Source organism: Apium graveolens, chromosome 8 (assembly GCF_009905375.1).
Source record: "Apium graveolens cultivar Ventura chromosome 8, ASM990537v1, whole genome shotgun sequence".
Lineage (NCBI taxonomy): Eukaryota > Viridiplantae > Streptophyta > Magnoliopsida > Apiales > Apiaceae > Apium > Apium graveolens.
Window position 1 is genome coordinate 254542509 of NC_133654.1, and position 19354 is coordinate 254561862.

A 19354-nucleotide genomic window follows, 5' to 3' on the forward strand; every position below is an offset into this window, starting at 1 on the left:
CCTCGCGGATATGTAATAAAACGGTCGGCCACCTGCAAAGTCATATAAGTAGGCTTTAGATCAGGCAAGTCCAACTTTTTGAAGATTGATAAGGGCATCAGGTTGATGCTAGCTCCCAAATCACATAGACACTTGTCAAATGATACCTTTCAAATGGTGCAAGGAATAGTGAAACTTCCAGGATCCTTAAGCTTCGGAGTTAATTTTCGTTGTAGCACAGCACTACATTCCTCCGCGAGAGCAACAATCTCTAAGTCATCAAGCTTCACCTTCCTAGAGAGAATACCTTTCATGAACTTCGCGTAACTAAGTATTTGTTCAAGAGCTTCATCAAAAGGTATGTTGATGTGAAGTTTCTTGAACACCTCCAGAAACTTCGTAAACTGCTATCTAGCTTTTTCTTCTACAGCCTCTTAGGAAAATGAGGTGGAGAATAGATTTGTTTCTCCCCTCTATTACCCTCAGCAGGAGTGTGCTCAACAGTAGTCTTCCTTGGTTCTACTTCGGCTTCCTTCTGCGCTTCTTCTTCTTCAGCCTCCACTTCAGAATCTAGAGCCTTAGCTTTTTCAGGATTCGCAACCTTACCAGATCTCAATATAATTGCTTTAACATGCTCTTTAGCTTCCTTCTTGCCTGGCACTTTAGTATCGCTCGGAAGCATTCCAGGTTGACGATTCAGTAACGTATTAGCAATTTGCCCAATCTGATTCTCCAAGGTCTTAATAGAAATAGCTTGGCTCTTGCACATGAGCCTCAACTCCTCCAGTTCAGATTTTTCATTAGCTTGAGGTAACTGCTAATGTTGAAGTTGTTGTCTTGGTGCATATTGTTGTTGTTGAAAACCAAGAGGGTTATACTGCTTTGCTGTGTATGGCTGATAAGGCTGTTGCACCGCATTCTGATTATTGCTCCAGCTGAAGTTAGGATGATTGCGGTTATTTGGATGATAAGTGGCTGGAGCTTGTTGTTGTGATCTTTGGAAGTTGCTCACAAATTGAGCTGATTTGCTAGAAATAGCACACTGCTCAGTTTCATATGCCCCCGCACAAAGCTCACATACACTCGTGATTTGATTAACTCCATAATTAGCCAAAGAGTCCACTTTCATCGTCAAAGCTTTAAGTTGAGCAACTATAGCAGTAGCTGTATTGACCTCCAGAATTCCTGCTACCTTGCCTTGTAACATTCTTTGTGTGGAATTCTGGTATTCATTAGCTGCAATTAGCTCAATCAACTCATAAGCTTCATTATAACTTTTAGCCCATAAGGCTCCACCAGATGTTGCATCGAGCATAGGTCTAGATTGTGCGCCTCAACTATTATAGAAATAGTTGATAATCATCCAATCAGGCATGCCTTGGTGTGGGCACTTCCTTAGCATCTCCTTATATCGATCCCAAGCCTCACACAGAGTTTTTCCATTTTGCTGAGCAAACTGAGTAAGAGCATTCCTGATTGCAGCCGTCTTCGCCATAGGAAAGAATTTAATGAGAAACTTTTGAGTAAGATCCTCCCATCTGGTGATAGACCCTGGTGGTAGAGAATGTAACCAGCATTTTGCTTTATCCCTCAAAGAGAATGGGAATAGTCGCAGCTTGATAACATCTTCAGTCACATCCTTGAACTTGAAAGTGTCACAGATCTCGATGAAATCTGTGAGGTGCATGTTCGGGTCTTCAGTAGGAGAACCCCCAAACTGAACTGAGTTCTGTATTATCTGAATCATGCTCGACTTGATCTCAAAAGTGTTAGCTACGATGGCTGGCCTGATGATGCTTGACTAAATATCATTGATCTTAGGCTTAGAATAGTCCATCAAAGGCTTAGTATTATCTGCTTGATCTCCCATCTCGATTAAAGCTGGTTCTTTGATTTTCTCTTCTCCTTCTACTTTCTCTTCGTCCTCAAAATCTTCCTTCGCTCCACTACAACTTCTTCCTCGTCTTTATCCAGAATTCTCGTACGAGCTCGCGAACGTGTATGCATACACGATCGCTAGAGTGCCTGAAATACGACAAGAAAAAGAGTAGGTAAGTAACAATTTTCGAGTCAATGAACTTTAACAATCACTGATGACAAACACATAAACTAATGTTAGCACTGCAGTCCCCGGCAGCGGCGCCAAAAACTTGTTAGGGCTAAACACATGTTAATATTCATGCAAGTATACGCGATCGCAAGTAATATAGAATTATTTCTAATTCATTTCCACATAGACTGGTTTTGGTTAACTATGTGGATTATGCACTTATGCACCGATGATATGGTTATTATTCAATGCTAAGATGATAACAGTTTGGGGTTTTAATTATAACTACGACTAAACTAACAATTATAACTAATAGAGTAAAAGAGAGTTGGATATTATATGACACAAACATGGAATTCTAACTTTATTAAATACTTCATTCAATAGCCTTATTGTTCTTAACTTTAGAATGTAATGGTGATGACACTAATCAGATAATACGAAACTGCTAAACGCCAACTTCCATTGCACGAATAATATACTACTAGACATCCACAAAAGAGATAGAAGTTGAATAGACACCAATTATATTGAGACCCTATATGTCTATAGAATTTGAAAACATAATGGCTTAAAGCACAAGTTATCTATCATGATTACACAGGGCAAGTAAGATGGTTAAAATTACCTACGAATCATGCATAACAAAACACATGAACCTATACTAGCATGGCAAGTTCTAAATCCTTAAATTCACTGTCGCTTCATTAAAGATTAACACGTGATAAGTGGATTTTATATCCACTTGGAACGCTTCATTACAAGATTAAATTGGTGTTTTGGACTCAAGTTGTTGGTATTTTGATGTATTTTTGTGTTATTACATTTTAGGTATTAGTTATATGAAGAAAGGAGCTTTTAAAGGAAATATGATGAAAAGTGATCAGATTTGGAAGCCAAAGTTATTTTCAAGTTGTAGAGAATCTCGTTAGCTTCACGTGGGCAGTTGAATTGCCTAATTCTGACGAGTAGAACTCAAGTTATGGCCAAAACAAGATTCATCAAAAATATTCCAGACAGGCCTCAGGCGCCCGCCTGGTATGCCGCGCGGCCGCCCACTGATGCACGGCTGAGTTCGCTGATTTCGCTGAAAAAACCTTTTTTGAGTGGAATTTAACGATTTTAAGGGTCCAGGTCCAATATGGGCGTATATATACTTAAAAAAAGGGTTTTCATCATCCGGGAAGATTGGGATACCAAGGAGAAGACCTAGAAGCACAAAACAACTCCGAAAAAGAAGATCTTATTTTCAACTTGTGATTTTTTGAATTAGTTGTAACTTTGGATGCTAGTTTTCGTTCTTGTTGAACCTAGATCTCGTTTATTCTTACTTTAATTATTATTTAGTTTATTAAGACCTTGTTTTATACCATGCTTTCATTGAAACCCATGGTGACGATGAGTTCAATTATAAACTAATCGTTATCATGGGATTATAGCGGATTTACTTATGGATTTCTATAGTTAATTTATTTCGATACCTTGGTGTGTGGTGATTGATTGATATCCTAGTATTGTTTGTGCTTATTCGTCTTATGTGCATAGCTAACATATAAGATAGTGTGTTAATCTCTATTGAAGTGAAAGTGAATATAGAGGTTTAGAACTTGCCATGCTAGCATAGGTTCATATATTTATTATGCATGTTTCGTAGGTAATTTAAACCATCTTACTTGCCCTATATAATCATTATGGATAACTTGTGCTTAAACAGTTATGTTGTCAAATTCTATAGACATATAGGGTCTCAATATAATTGGTGCCTATTCAGCTTCTATCTCTTTTGTGGATGTCTGGTAGAATGGTACTCGTACAACGAAAGTTGGCGTTTATCAGTTTTGTGTTATCTGATTAGTTTCATCACCATCACATGATAAGGTTAAGAACGAAAATGCTATTGAATGAAGTAGTAATGAAGTTAAAATCCCATGTTGTCAGATATAGTAATTCAACCTCAGTTCTCTTAGTAATAATTGTTAGTTTAATCTCTTAGTTTAATAAAAACCCAATTTGTTATTTGTCTTAGCATTGAGTGATAACCATACATTGTTGCATAGGTGCATAAATTGAACTTAACCTAAACCAGTCTATGTGGGAACGAATATGATTTATATCTTATACTACTTACGAACGCGTATAATTGCGTGTATTTTAGCACGTGTTTTCGCCCTAACAAGTTTTTGGCGCCGCTGCTGGGGACTCGGTGTTAATTTTTAGTTTATGTGCTTGTCATCAGTGGTCGTTAAAGTTCACTGACTCGGATTCTTTTACTTTCACGGTTTATTTGTTTGTGTTTCAGGTACTCATTACAATGGGAGATCCATCAGCACGAACGAAAGCCTTGATGGATTTTTCTCAACCCAAGATCAATGACATTCAATCTAGCATTGTTAGGCCAGCTATCACAGCTAATATCTTTGAGATCAAGCCTGGCATAATTCAATGGGTGCATAATTCAATCCAGTTTGGGGAATCTTCAGCGGAAGATCCCAATATGCACATTAGGGATTTTATTGAGATCTGCGACACCTTCAAGTTCAATGGTGTTTCTGATGATGCTATGAAACTGAGACTGTTTCCATTCTCTCTGAGGGACAAGGCTAAGAGCTGGTTACACTCTCTACCAGCTGGTTCAATTACTACTTGGGAGGATCTTGCTCAGAAATTTCTTACTAAATTCTTCCCTATGGCGAAAATGAGGAATGCTCTTACTCAATTTGCGCAGCAAACGGGAGAATCTTTGTGTGAAGCTTGGGAGCGCTACAAGGAGATGCTTAGGAAGTGCCCTCATCATGGAATGCCTGATTTGATGATCATCACTTGCTTCAATAACGGGTTGGGAGCACAGTCGAGACCCATGCTCGACGCAGCATCAGGTGGAACATTATGGGCAAAGAGCTAAGAGGAAGCTTATGATCTAATTGAACTGATGGCTGCTAATGAATATCAGTATCCAACCCAGAGATGTCCACAGGGCAAGGTAGCAGGAGTTCTTGAAGTGGATACAGCTACGGCTATCACTGCTCAACTAAAGGCGTTGTCTATGAAGATCGATTATCTGGCTAACTATGGTGTTAAGCAGATAATTAGTGTTTGTGAGCTGTGTTCAAGTCCGCATGTGACGGAGCAATGCGCTATATCTAGTGACTCAGCTTAGTTTGTGAGCAACTTTCAGAGATCGCAGCAACCAGTTCCAGACACTTATCATCCTGACAACTGGAATCATCCTAACTTCAGCTAGAGCAACAATCAGAATGCGATGCAACAGCCGTTCCAGCATTTTGGAAATAAGCTATTCAACCCTCTTGGTTTTCAGCAACAAATTACACCAAAACAACAAACTCATGGTGCATGTCTATCTTCGAACGAAAAATCTGAATTGGAGGAATTGCGGATTATGTGCAAAAACCAGGCTCTTATATACCAAAGCCAGGCTATTTTTATCAAGACTCTGGAGAACCAAATAGGGCAAATTGCTAATACCTTATTGAATCGACCACCAGGAACGTTTTCTAGTGATCCAGAAACAAATCCAGGCAAGAGGGAAGTTGAAGAACAGGTGAACGCCATCACCTTAAGGTCTGGAAAGGTCGCAAGCCCCCAAATTCAGCAAGACGAAGAGCCTGAAAAATCTCAAATTTCAGAAAACGCAGTTGTGGCTGAAGAAGAAGTGCAGAAGGAAGCAGAGGTGGAACCAAGAAAGACTACTATGGAACACACTCCTCCTGAGGGTAATACAGGGGAGAAAAAGATCTATCCTCCACCTCATTTTCCTAAGAGGCTGCAGAAAAAAAAGCTGGATAAGCAGTTTGAGAAGTTTCTGGAGGTGTTCAAGAAACTTCGTATCAACATACCTTTTGCTGAAGCTCTTGAACAGATGCCTAGTTATGCGAGGTTTATAAAAGGTATTCTCTCTCGAAAAGTGAAGCTCGATGACTTAGAGACCGTTGCTCTAACGGAGGAATGTAGTGTTGTGTTGCAACAGAGGTTGCCTCCAAAGCTTAAAGATCCTGAAAGCTTCACTATTCCTTGCACCATCAGAAACTTGTCGTTTGACAATTGTTTATGTGATTTAGGAGCTAGCATCAATCTGATGCCCTTATCTATCTTCAAGAAGCTTGGTCTGCCTGATCCAAAACTAACATATATGTCATTGCAACTAGCTGACCGTTCCATCGCTTATCCACGAGGTATAGTGGAGGATGTCTTGGTCAAGGTGGATAAACTCATCTTCCCTGCTGACTTTGTAATTCTTGATTTCGAGGAAGATAAGAAGATTCCCATTATCTTGGGAAGACCATTCTTGGCTACAGGCCAAACTATGATTGATGTGCAAAAAGGAGAGCTTTCGAAGAAGGTTTACGATCAAAAGGTCACTTTTAATGTGTTCAAGGAAATAAAGTTACCCACAGCTAAAGAGGAGTGCCATAAAGTAAAGTGGGTTGACTCTATAGTAAATTCAGAGCGTGAGCAATTGCCAAAGTTAGATACCTTAGAGAGATCCTTAATAGGGGAATCAGTTATTGAAGATAAAAAAGGAGCAGAGCAATTGCAGGATTTGAATGCACCTCTGTGGATGAGGATGTTGGATATGCCATTCGATTCTCTTGTGTTAGCAGAGCTGAAAATTTCTCAGGAGCATTTTGAACCATTTATTCAAGAAGCTCCCACACTTGAGCTCAACCGAATGCCAGATCACTTGAGTTATTCATTCTTAGGGGCACCCCCTGACAAGAGGTTGGGATATACTTTTGACGATGTAGAGGGTGACCGGCCGGTTTCTGCCGTGCTTACAGATGGTTCCTCTCGTGCACCACAGGAAGTTGATAGGATTGGTGTTCGTGATGCACAGTATAGAAGAATGACTAGGCGTATGGAGGCCATGCATGTCATCCACCGATATTTTCCTGAAGATTTGACACACGCTTTCGGTACTATTGTTCGAGACACTAGTGGCGAGGTTGATTGGCCACCTGATCCTCCACCCGACGAGGGTAACTCTCCCGCTAATTAAGTATGCCTGAAATCCTTATTATTACCTTCAATGAGGATATTGAAAATTTTAAGTTTGGGGGTGATAATGTAAGGATTAGTAGTGTGTGTGTCCATATAGATTCATATAGATTCATATTGCATGTTTAGTTGTAGTTCATTCATATTTTTGCATGATTGTTCATTTAGGACATATTTGTTTATTTTTATGTGATTTCATATAGTTGCATTTGCATGCATATTTAGCATGATCCCTTAAGATGAACTATGATGTTTGATAAGTTGATGTTGATTTGAGTATGGTGATGACGAATAGAGGGATGTTTAAGTCCTAATGAATTGATTTGCATGCCAGAAATAAATATTTTTACAAAGTCTTATAGGATTGATTTTGATCTAGATCATGATCATACTTGTTTGTTGTTGATATTTAATCACTTGTTTATATTTAGAATTTGTGATATTCTCGTAATGACGTAAAAACACTAATTTTTTTATTTGGAGAAAAACTTGGATTTCATTGCTAGTTGTTATAAGGCTAGGCGTAAAATGGCTAGTAGTCGGCTCATATTTTTATGAGTAGTCTAGGGTTGAATGAGATGGAGCGAAACACACTGATTCAGAAACTGCTGAAAAAAAAGAAAAAAGAAAAAGGAAAAAAAAGAAAAAGAAAAAAGAAAAAAAAAGTATGTGTTTATGCATAATTGATCAAGAGTGAACTTTTTAATACTCGAGTTATTTAATACTCGGCCGCCCGCTGATGCGCGGCTGAGTTCGCTGATTTCGCTGAAAAAGCCTTTTTTGAGTGGAATTTGACAATTTTAAGGGTCCAGGTCCAATATGGGCGTATATATACTTAAAAAAGGGTTTTCATCATCCGGGAAGATTGGGATACCAAGGAGAATACCTAGAAGCACAAAACAACTCCAGAAAAGAAGATCTTGTTTTCAACTTGTGATTTTTTGAATTAATTGTAACTTTGGATGCTCGTTTTTGTTCTTGTTGAACCTAGATCTCGTTTATTCTTACTTTAATTATTATTCAGTTTATTAAGACCTTGTTTTATACCATGCTTTCATTGGAACCCATGGTGACGATGAGTTCAATTATGAACTAATCGTAATCATGGGATTATAACATATTTACTTGTGAATTTATATAGTTAATTTGTTTCGATACCTTGGTGTGTGGTGATTGATTGATATCCTAGTATTGGTTGTGCTTATTCGTCTTATGTGCGTAGCTAACATATAAAAAAGCGTGTTAATCTCTATTGAAGTGACAGTGAATATAGAGTTTTAGAACTTGCCATGCTAGCATAGGTTCATGTATTTATTATGCATGTTTCGTAGGTAATTTAAACCATCTTACTTGCCCTATATAATCATTATGGATAACTTGTGCTTAAACCGTTATGTTGTCAAATTCTATAGACATATGGGGTCTCAATATAATTGGTGCCTATACAGCTTCTATCTCTTTTGTGGATGTCTGGTAGAATGCTACTCGTGCAACGAAAGTTGGCGTTTATCAGTTTCGTGCTATCTGATTAGTTTCATCACCATCACATGCTAAGGTTAAGAACGAAAAGGATATTGAATGAAGTAGTAATGAAGTTAAAATCCCATGTTGTCAGATATAGTAATTTAACCTCAGTTCTCTTAGTAATAATTGTTAGTTTAATCTCTTAGTTTAATACAAACCCAATTTCTTATTTGTCTTAGCATTGAGCGATAACCATACATTGTTGCATAGGTGCATAAATTGAACTTAACCTAAACCAGTCTCTGTAGGAACGAATCTGATTTATATCTTATACTACTTGCAAATGCGTATACTTGCGTGTATTTTAGCGCGTGTTTTCGCCCTAACAACACGCTATCTTACAAGTTCGCGACGCTCATAAGACGAATAAGCACAACCAATACGAGGTTATCATACAATCACCAAAGATCTAAATTTGGGGCAGATTACCCCAAATTCCATTCCAACAGTGATCTAAATGGTGATCCAAATTTGGATCAATGAACAGTGGTGATCCAAATTTGGATCACCACTGTTCACTGATCCAAATTTGGATCACTTGATTTAATATAAAATAATGGTTCTATTATTTGTAGTTTATGAGATTTTATATTGATTTTGGATTATTTAATTATATAATTAATAACATAATATAATTAATAGTTAACAAAATTTGTTTTTAAGATAAAACTTAAAATAATAAGAAAATATAATTTCATTAAAATCTAAAAATAAAAAATAAAAAGGCACATATTGCACTTAGAGATGCATTAATTGAGCATTTGTGGGAAGAATACACTAATTCGGAAAATCACTGTGTATAAATGATATTTTGTATATTAGTTATGGCAATAAATATGTTTTTTGTGAATTAAATGCACATTTTTAATATTTTTTATGCGTAATAATTTTTTTGATTTAACTAATTTATGAAATTTATATAAATTGTTAATAATGATTAAATGATAAATTTAAGATAAAATTGCTTAATATGATACTTATATATTATTATATGTAAAAAGTAATTTGGATCAAATATTTGGATCACACTGTTTGAGTTGGTCAGAAATTTAGATCAGTATTTGGATCAGTTGGTGATCCAAATTTGGATTTTTGGATCATAACTGTTGTAGATGGCCTAAGGCATCGAAACAATTTAACCAAAGAAATGCATAAATAAATCCGTTAGAACCCCATGATAACGATTAGCTCATTATCGGACTCATCATCAGTGTGGATTCCGATGAAAGCATAGTATAATAAACGTAGACTTTATACTTAAATAAACAATAAAACCAAATACGAAACAAGAGTATAGGTTCACGAATAAGAAAACTAGCATCCAAAGTTACAACTTAGAACAAAGAATTACAAGTAAAAACAAGATCTTATTCGTCTTTGTTGAATCACCCAAAGAATTACCCCAGTTATTATATGTTGCTTCACAGATATCACCTACCTGTGATGCAGCAAAATTTTCTTCAACGTTCTGTTCAATATTTTCCGAACACGGAGATGGCATTGTGCTACCAGCCGATGACCTACAGCTAGCTTTAGCTCCATGCCAAATCTAATCGACGTACCCTAAACTAAAACCCTTTTCATATAGATGCCCCCTAATGATTTTTACCGAGAATTTCTTAAAATTGTAGCAAAGTGCACATGGACAGAGTATCATCTTAGGATCCTTACAGTTTTCTTCAGCAAACATCATCAAAAACTTTTCAACCCCAATTTAATAGTCTAATGAATCCCTATCTGCAGATATCCATGACTTATCCATACAACCTACCTGATCATAATTTCAAATATTAAATAAAAATTCATAATTTACTAACACCTAATCATTTTCTTGAGTATATAATAACTACGCATAATTTTATTTGGATAATGGCAGTTATTAAATTATCATGGTTACCCATTTAACAAATTATGGTAAACCTATCATCCCATATACAATTACATTGCGTTTCACTAATTTTATACCTTTTTTTAACGAATACCTAAATTACAATTACGACTAGTTCTCCTCAAAATTATTAACATCTCTTCTGTATTTCACTAATTTTATAACTTTTTTAACAAATATCTAATTAAGCTTGTGAACTTGTTCACAAGCTCATACACAACACAACTGCCTTCCATAAATTGCACAGTTTATATAAATAAAAAAAATTGTAAAGCCCCATATCAGCACAAACAGAAAGAGGATTACTAAATTACATACACATTTTAAAACATACAATCAAAAAAGAAAGAGGATTACAATCATTTTAAATAACATTAGCACAAATATATCAACAAAACCCCATTTCACACAAGTAAAAATAATACATACACATCAATTCACAAAGATACATAAATTCAGTAATAATCTGACTGTAAGACACACACACATCAATCAAAAGTCCCAAAAAATCAAATTTAATTGAAAATACACTTACAAATTAGGGTTCGATTTTGGTGAAACAGAGCTCGATTTGTGTAAAACTTTCTTAATTCGGGTTGTATGAACACTTCTCAGGGCTGCATGTCAACCTTCTTGCTCGATCTGTAATTAGAGGGTTTAATTTTGTTTTAGGGCTTGTAACGGGTAGAGGTGAAAGAGAGGGGAGAGTGATAGTTGAGAGGTGAGAGACGGAGACGGAGATGGAGAGAGAGAGAGAGAAGTCGGGGAGGGAGAGTGTACCGAGAGAGAGAGGTCGGGGAGGGAGAGAAGGGGGAAATGAATTTTGTTTAAGTAAAAATTTCCCCCGTGTTTTTTTAGTTGTAAAGGGGGAACAATTTGTTCCGTGTTTTTTTAATTTTTTAAAAAGCAGTTATATACAACGGTTGGCCATGAAACTGATGTGAATAATGCTGTTTCATATCGGTTTGAGAGCAATTGATGTCAAAAATTGTTTTTACATCAGTTTTTCTTGTAACTGGTGTAAAAAGTGTGATGTCTATCCCAGTTTTTCACGTAGTGGAACATAGGTTTGAGGTTATGGTACATGACAATAACCTGGTCCTATCCTCTCTAATTCCAATAGAGGTTCCCATTACTGGTGAATAACCTACTGTCACAACCACAGTTTCTACTGTGAGTTCAACTATGATTCCAATCACAAGGTTACCTACCACTCCTCAATACTCTACCTCAAACCACACAGATATACCATCTACCTCCAACCCTACACAACAACCCTCATACCTCATTTCACAGTGGCTGCAGGATGCTCAAACTCAGCCAATAATCATGAATGATCTTCTAGTGGACCAACTCTCTGGCCTTGCCAATATTACCCAACAGTTGCTCACAACTGATATGTCCGATCAGGATTATCAGGCTATCTTGCTTTCTTATAAAACAGATGTTGAAGTTCAGCAGCAAAAGATTGTCAATGAAGCTGAGCAAGATGGAAATGTTGATGGTTGGTTATCTAAGGACTTTAGATTGGAGATGGATGAGGTCTTGGCTAGGTTTAGAGAAGAGTATATCATTATCCTAGGAAGCAATGCCAAGACTCTCAGTTCACAAGAAGTCTATGATACTATCACTGATGTCTACAAGTCCCAACTCATATATTTTCACCTAATTGGTAAAGCATTGCGACAGACACTGGACAGTCATCAAGACAGAATTAGGAGATTGGTGAAAGACAAACTGGATGACCTTGCGCTAACTCAGGTGGAAATCAAGAATAAATTCATAAAATTTGTTGAGCAAATGGCAAGGTTTGATGTCACCGGTATGGAGCAGAGCATTAAAAATATAAAGCAATCCAATCTGGCCCTGCATGATAATGTCCAAAATCAATTAACCAATAACAATGACACAAGGGTCAAATTGGATCAAGTACATCAAGCTATATATGAATCTTCAGCTTTATTGATGGAGGGAATCGAGGAATTTGTTCAATCCACCTTTGGTGCTCTCTCTCATCAAGCTCCCAACCACCAATGTCAGCATCCACTAATCTGCAAATCCAAGCTCTTCAAGCTCAAGTCTCATCTCTATAGTCATCCAATAATTTTCTCAAAAATCAAGTCTCTCAACTGACATCACTGATACAAAGTCAATAGGAAGATATCCAAACTTTGGTAGACTCCCACAAACACTTACAAATACAGCATTCAGTCTCATTGGGAGCTATCATAAGTGCTCTAAATATTCCCTTGCCTGTAGTTCCAGAAGATGTTAGGCCTAAAATTCCTACACCTCATATCATGCCTACTACCAAGTCTAAGGGGAATATAGAGGCTAGGTTTCTAAAAACATCTTTCCCAACCCATATTTCTAAAGCCAAAGAAATTGCACAATCCAAAGCCAAAGCCAAGGAAACTGAACAACAAGATGTTGGAGTAGAGAGGCTAATGAAAGCAGATGAGGGACCTAGTCTGAGAAAAGAATTTGATGAACTGCTAAGGGTGCTTAGAGTTTCTCTAAACAATAACTTCTTCACCTACAAGAAAGTTTTGGACAAGACTATCAATTTCATAAGGGTGATAATGACGGTAACTGATGATGGCTTTCAGGAAAGGAGAATTGTTGTTAATATAAATGACTCAGGTGTGGATAGGTGTATGTAGGTGTCCTTCAATTATCTCCTAACTAGAAGGGGGACATCCTAATGAACATAGTTAATAGGGTGGTTCAATAAGACACTCTCTTTCTTACTGAATTGAAAAAGGCTCAAGAAGCTGCTTTTCCAGAAGCATATCTCCAACCAAGCAAGGGTGGCATACATCTGTCCATCCACCTGGAATTGCAAACATTCCCAGATCCCAAAGCAATGTGTCATGTCAAACAAGAAGCTGATGATGACTCTGGAAACAGATTTGAAGACAAAGAAGATCAAGACAGTAGAAAGTGAAGAAATGATCAGGATACTTGAGAGATACTTGAGAGATGCTGAAATAATGTTGCCCAAAACATAAATTAATACTAAGGATGACTTGGATGATGATGAGCAGTTGGAAGATGATCAAAAACCTTCCGGCTCAAATCCAAGTTAGTCTTATAGGGCAACTAGCAGCAAGGTGTATGAGAAAAGAGAGATCTAGGATGACAAGAAGAATGATGGTAAGAGAAATAAAAGAGATTAAGAAAGGGATTTTAAGAAGAGAAATGTCCAAGAACTACAAGTCAAGATTCAACCTACTCAAACCTTTAAGCCTGCAAGCTCAAACACTCAACCACCTTTAACCTCTAAGCCTAAACTTTTGTATAAACAAACTGCAATCACCTTACTCAAAATACCAATCACTTCTATCCAAACCACCTTAAAGAAAATCTCAAACCTACCTTCATTTAAGCCACCAATCAAGACTCATTTCAAGACTGTTGGGAGAAAACCAAAGAAGTTGCAAGTTAGTAAGGGGGTTATCTGGAATTTCTTTAATCAGACTGATTTTCTACCTTTAAACTGTTGCATCTTAGATGATGACTACTTTCAAAAATTAAATGAAGAAATGGTCAAAGTTTGGGTTGTATCATTGAGAGAAGTCAGAATCTATTATCAGGATGGCTCTTTCACTCTACTTAGCAGGGAATTAATGAATACACTTTCAACCACATAATTTAGGAGGATGATTAGCTTAATGAAGGACAAGGACACAAGTACACGGGCATGGAAGGTTGTGATATGTGTATGGCTGAGAAAAAAGGATGAAAGAAATGCAAAAGCAAGGGTTGAAAAGGAAGAAAAGGATAGGAAGTATGTAGAAGAAATTGCTATGTTTGAACAAAGATCAAATAAGCTCAAGGCAAAGGGGATGAGTAGAAATTCAAAAGATGGACACTTTCTAAACATAAAGATTGGCAGTTACACAAGATTCAGAGTTAATTACCTCAATGGTTACAAACTGGATGATTGGCTCAAACTAGTAGAAGCCTTGAGAGGGACATAAATTATTGAAGTAGTCAATGTGCTTATAAATCTCAAGGACCTCATTAGAAAAGAACCGGGCTATGAAGATTTCACTTAGTTTTTATACAATTAAACTAATGCAATTGCTCAATGTATAAATGTTGAAATTTGTCAAATCTGTCAATTTTTATGTATTTGATTTTAGATAGGGTTAGTCTTGTTATCAAGCATGAATTTGTGATAAGAAATATTCTCACAAATTGAGAGAGATTGTTGTTCAAGGCATGCCTATATATAACAAGACTCAGTCACATTGACAACCCTAAGATTTAGTTGTTTGATAATCAACTTTGTATTTTGTATTGTATTACTTGATTCTATAAAAAGGTTAGAAGATTATACTGACGTATTTTTCTATAAACAGATTCAAGCTATGGAATAAACTCTGGAAGAAGATCAAGCCATGATCATGCCTAAGAGAAAAGTTAAGAAGCTTGGAGTTGAATAAACTATTTTAAGAAAAATGTTCTAAGTCAAGATATCGAGGTCACAGATCAAGTCATATAGAGAAGTCATTCGAGAACTCCAGAAAGACTTATCGAGAAGTCCAAAATGGCTTATAGAGAAGTCTCAGAGATATCGACAAGATAAATGATGATGTGAAGATTGGAGATATCGACAAGTCAGTTAATATTAGAGATCTCAGAGATATCGACAAGTCAAAATTTATATAGAGATCTCTAAGATATCGACAAGTCATTTCTGCATATAGAGAACTCAGGGAAATCGACTAGTCAAAATGAAGATGTGAAGATTGAGATATCGACAAGTCAGTTAATCATTAGAGATCTCAGAAATATCGATAAATCAAAATGTATATAGAGATCTCTGAGATATCGACAAGTCAATTCTACATGTAGAGATCTCAGACATATTGACAAGTCATTCAATACGCAAAGATCAAGAGACCTCGACAAGTCAGTTATACCTATAGAGAACTCAGAGATCTCGATAAGTCATTATACTTATCAAGATGTCACTTCTCTATAGAAGTAATTGAAGATCTCGACATACCTCTCAAATAAAAAATGAAAACAAATGAAGGTTCAAGATTATCAGTCAACAAACGATCTATCAACTAGATTGAAAAGTCTATAAAGTAGCTGGAGGTAGTACAAGATCAAGAGCCAAGATTAACTAGACAAAGGATAGTCACAGACCTACAAGCATATGCAAAGATTTGCTAAGCTAGAAATAGAAATAGAAAAAGGTTTCTTTAGAAAAGGGTTTAGTACAATGTAATACAAGTTTTGTAAACCCGTGCTGCTAGTGTATAAAGCATGCACTGGTCCTTAGTTTAGGAGCAACTAACAGATTCACATTTTCTTGTATTCTTTCAAGAAATAACACTACGTCATAGATGGCCTATCGAAATAGTTTTATTAGTAGTGTTACAAATTAATGTTACATTAGCTATGCTCATTTTTTTCTACCGCAACATCGAATATTTGATGTTACCATAACCTTTCCGGCATGTTACCATAGATAGGAAGTGTTACACACTGCAACATGTTTGAACTATTGTTACCATAGAATATACACGAATAAAATATTATCATTTTACAAAATAATTAAATATAAATAAAATATTTGAATTTAAATTAATTATTTTTTCAATACATTTAAGTAATAATTCATAAATATTATTTTAATAAAATAAGTGAATAATTATATTTTTGTTTTAAATATTAAATTAATAATTTAGTTACAATTTATAAAGATAATAATATTTTTTTTTAAAAAATAAAATACAAAACTAGAGGAGAGTTGGACAAGCCCGGTAAAATTTGGGCTAAAATTTGGGAAAGCGGCAATTTTTTTCACACAGGTAGTAGGTTAAATTTTTTGAACCAAGTCAAAAAATAATATCAACAGTCTCACTCTTTCTCCCTCAGCTCGTTCTCTATCTCTCTCTCTCGTCTCTCCCTAGGGGTTTAGTAATCTATCACTTTTCAAATTCAATGGGACAACAATCGCTAATCTATAGTTTTGTTGCGAGAGGAATGGTGATTCTATCCGAATTCACTGAATTCACTGGCAATTTCACCAGCATCGCTTCTCTGTGTCTCCCGAAGCTTCCTTATACTAATAATAAGTTCACTTACACTTGCGATGGCCACACTTTCAACTATCTCCTCTTAGACGGCTTTAGTAAACTCTCACTTTTTTCTCTCTCTTTTTATTTGATCTAGGGTTTTTTAAATGCTTGTTTCGATTTTGTTTTGTTTTTTGATCTGATACGTTAAATTTGTCACATTTTTTACATTTTATTTATTTTTTTAGTTGAGGCTTTTGTTTCATCTTTTGTGATATGTTCCGGTATTAATTACACTTTTTTGCCTCTTGTGATGTGTGGTCAAAAACTAGTCCTCGATTAAGTGATGTTTGAGTTTGGTAAATTGTTTTTGTTATTTGAGAGATAATTTTGTAGCGGAGAAAGTTTTTAGTAGCCAAAATGATCTAACGACCTTGATATTTTCTTAAATGATTGATGAGTAGGTGTTTAATCAATTGTTTTTCGTTGGATTGTGTGGTTCTGTTGTTGGATGTGGAGAGATGTGTTAGGTGCAGAGTGATTTGATGCTTAAACTTTTCCACAAAATTATAGAACAAATGTTGCATTTTTTTCTCCAAACTTCAAAGTATATCTAACATTTTGGTTACTTTAGGGGGAGTAAAGATGGGGATGTCTTTGTAGTTGATGTAAAAAAGATGGAAATCTGCCGTTGGAGTAAGAGGCTTCACTCAGGCTCTTCAAATCAACTGAATTTCTGCCCAGTGACAGGTAAATTATGGATTGACAAATTGCAGCGAGTTTTGTTAATTAAAGAAATTAAGGTTAAATTTAGGCTCCTAATCAAATTATATATATTAGTATGCGTATTCTTATCATCTATAATATCTTGATTTAGGTATGTTTTCTTGGTGGTTGTTCTCTTTCTTGTACCTATAAGAATCTCAGTTGCAATATGTCATGGAAAGACCTCATTTCTATTTCATCTTTGTACCACAATTTTTTTGATTTATACTTCAGATTTTGTGTCTTTTTACAAGTCAACTTTGAATTCTTGTGTGTTATTTGGTGTCCGTATTCTTGGTTGGTCTCTTGCTTACATTTTCACTTGACATTCATTAATCTTTTTGCACAAACTTTTGTTGGGTTGTGCTGACGACTTCTTCAGAATGGGGAACTATGGTGACTAAGCTTTCCGTTCCCGCCGATTGGAAAGGTGCTCTCTCTCACTCATAGATATACATATATACATATTTCTTTGTGTTTTTGAATGCACAAACATTGATTATTTCTCTCTATGTTTAGGATCTGAAAATTGTACTTGTTGTTTTTCTTGCTTGTACAGGTTACAGCAGATGTGCTCTGCCTAGAAATCTATAATATATATGTCCCTTGTGTCTAAAAATCTTTTTTCTTGTGAATGTCAAAACTTTGTAGTAGAATAGAACATTGTATTTGTAAATCAACAAGTTAGGTTGGTGGGGTTGAATTAATTAAATCAGATGAGGACTATTTGGTATTTAAGGCTATTGGGCTATTTACATCTTTTTACCATATTGTGAACTGAAGCAGAGAGAAAGGATCCTTTCTAGATTCTTATGGAAAGGTGCTACTGATGGAAGATGTCACTTTAAGGTGGTCTGGACGGACTATTGTTATCCGAAGGGTGAGGATGGCCTGGGGTTCAAAGACCTGGAACACTGGAATAAAAGTTCTATCATATATCATCTTTGGCGTATTATAAATCTTAAGGAATCTTATTGAATTAGGTGATTGCATATTAATTATTCAAATGCATATTAATTAGTTACTCCTTATTCATAGCAGTTAATTATTCAAATGTTTAGGAAAATATTCTGTGTGTTTTTGAATGCACAAACATTGATTATTTCAAGTTTTTAAAATAGTATCTGGATTTGGTTTGTTCTTTTAGCATATATTCATGCTTTACCTTTGGTGCGTGAAGCATACTAGATGAGAGAGATGCAGAGGAACAAGCAAAATGTGAAAGACTAAGAAAATACTGGCTTTGTGAACAAGAGCATATTAAAAGTAATTTGTCAACCTTGTAACATTTTCTTCATCTTGACTTATAGTTGCTTGACTCGTTTTCTCATGATTTCTAGATAAGCCTCTTCAAATCAATTACAGCTACTATAATGGAGCTTGTCACAGGCGGTTGCTCCAGGTTATGTGAAAGAAGACCTTATTATCCCTCATGTAAGCAGCTTTTAGCTAAATTATGTATCAAAACTATTATAGCAATTAAGATTTTGTTGCGATTTCCTTAGATTTTATAGCAATTTGAAACATAATAGTTTTAGGCCAATGGTCAAGTTAGTCCAATGTGTGCCTTGGATCCAGTAATTAGAGCAGTGCTGTGTGCTTGCTCGGGGTTAGTGCATGACTGATCAGCAGCCTAACCTTGGTTTGTTAAAACTTAAAATGAATATCCAATTCTAATGATTAGTTAAAAAGAAACTTGATTCCTCTGAATCATCTCATTTGATTAGTGCTTATCCTTAGTTATCCCTATTATGACTTGCTGAGCTAGTTAGCTCACTCTTGCGAATCTTTTTATGTATTCTACAGTTAAGAAGGATATGGTTGATAGCGAGGTTTCCCAGTTCAATGTACGAGCTAGGATTCCAGATTGAGTTGGATCGAGCTAGCTGGAGCTTATTGCGGTAGTGAGATAGTAAGATTGTAAGAATAATTTTATTATCAATTGTAAGTTAAATTAGTTGGGATTTGGTACGTTGTAATAAAAGTTAAGGTTGTGGCTTGTTTTCATACTTTAACCTATTGCAATCCGTGGTTATGTAAAGTAGGGTCATTGCAAATAATATTTCTTATACAGGTTTATATATTGTGTATATGTTG

The 19354-nt window shown here is 35.8% G+C and overlaps 2 non-coding genes across 2 annotated transcripts; one reads left to right on the top strand and one right to left on the bottom strand.

The window, feature by feature from the left end:
- The first annotated feature begins 1352 nt into the window (after positions 1–1352).
- LOC141681139 (small nucleolar RNA R71) lies at positions 1353–1459 on the top strand. Its single transcript, XR_012558582.1, has one exon. It is a non-coding gene; the product is annotated as a small nucleolar RNA R71 (small nucleolar RNA).
- A 3262-nt stretch (positions 1460–4721) lies between these two features.
- LOC141682008 (small nucleolar RNA R71) lies at positions 4722–4828 on the bottom strand. Its single transcript, XR_012559412.1, has one exon. It is a non-coding gene; the product is annotated as a small nucleolar RNA R71 (small nucleolar RNA).
- Positions 4829–19354: the final 14526 nt, after the last annotated feature.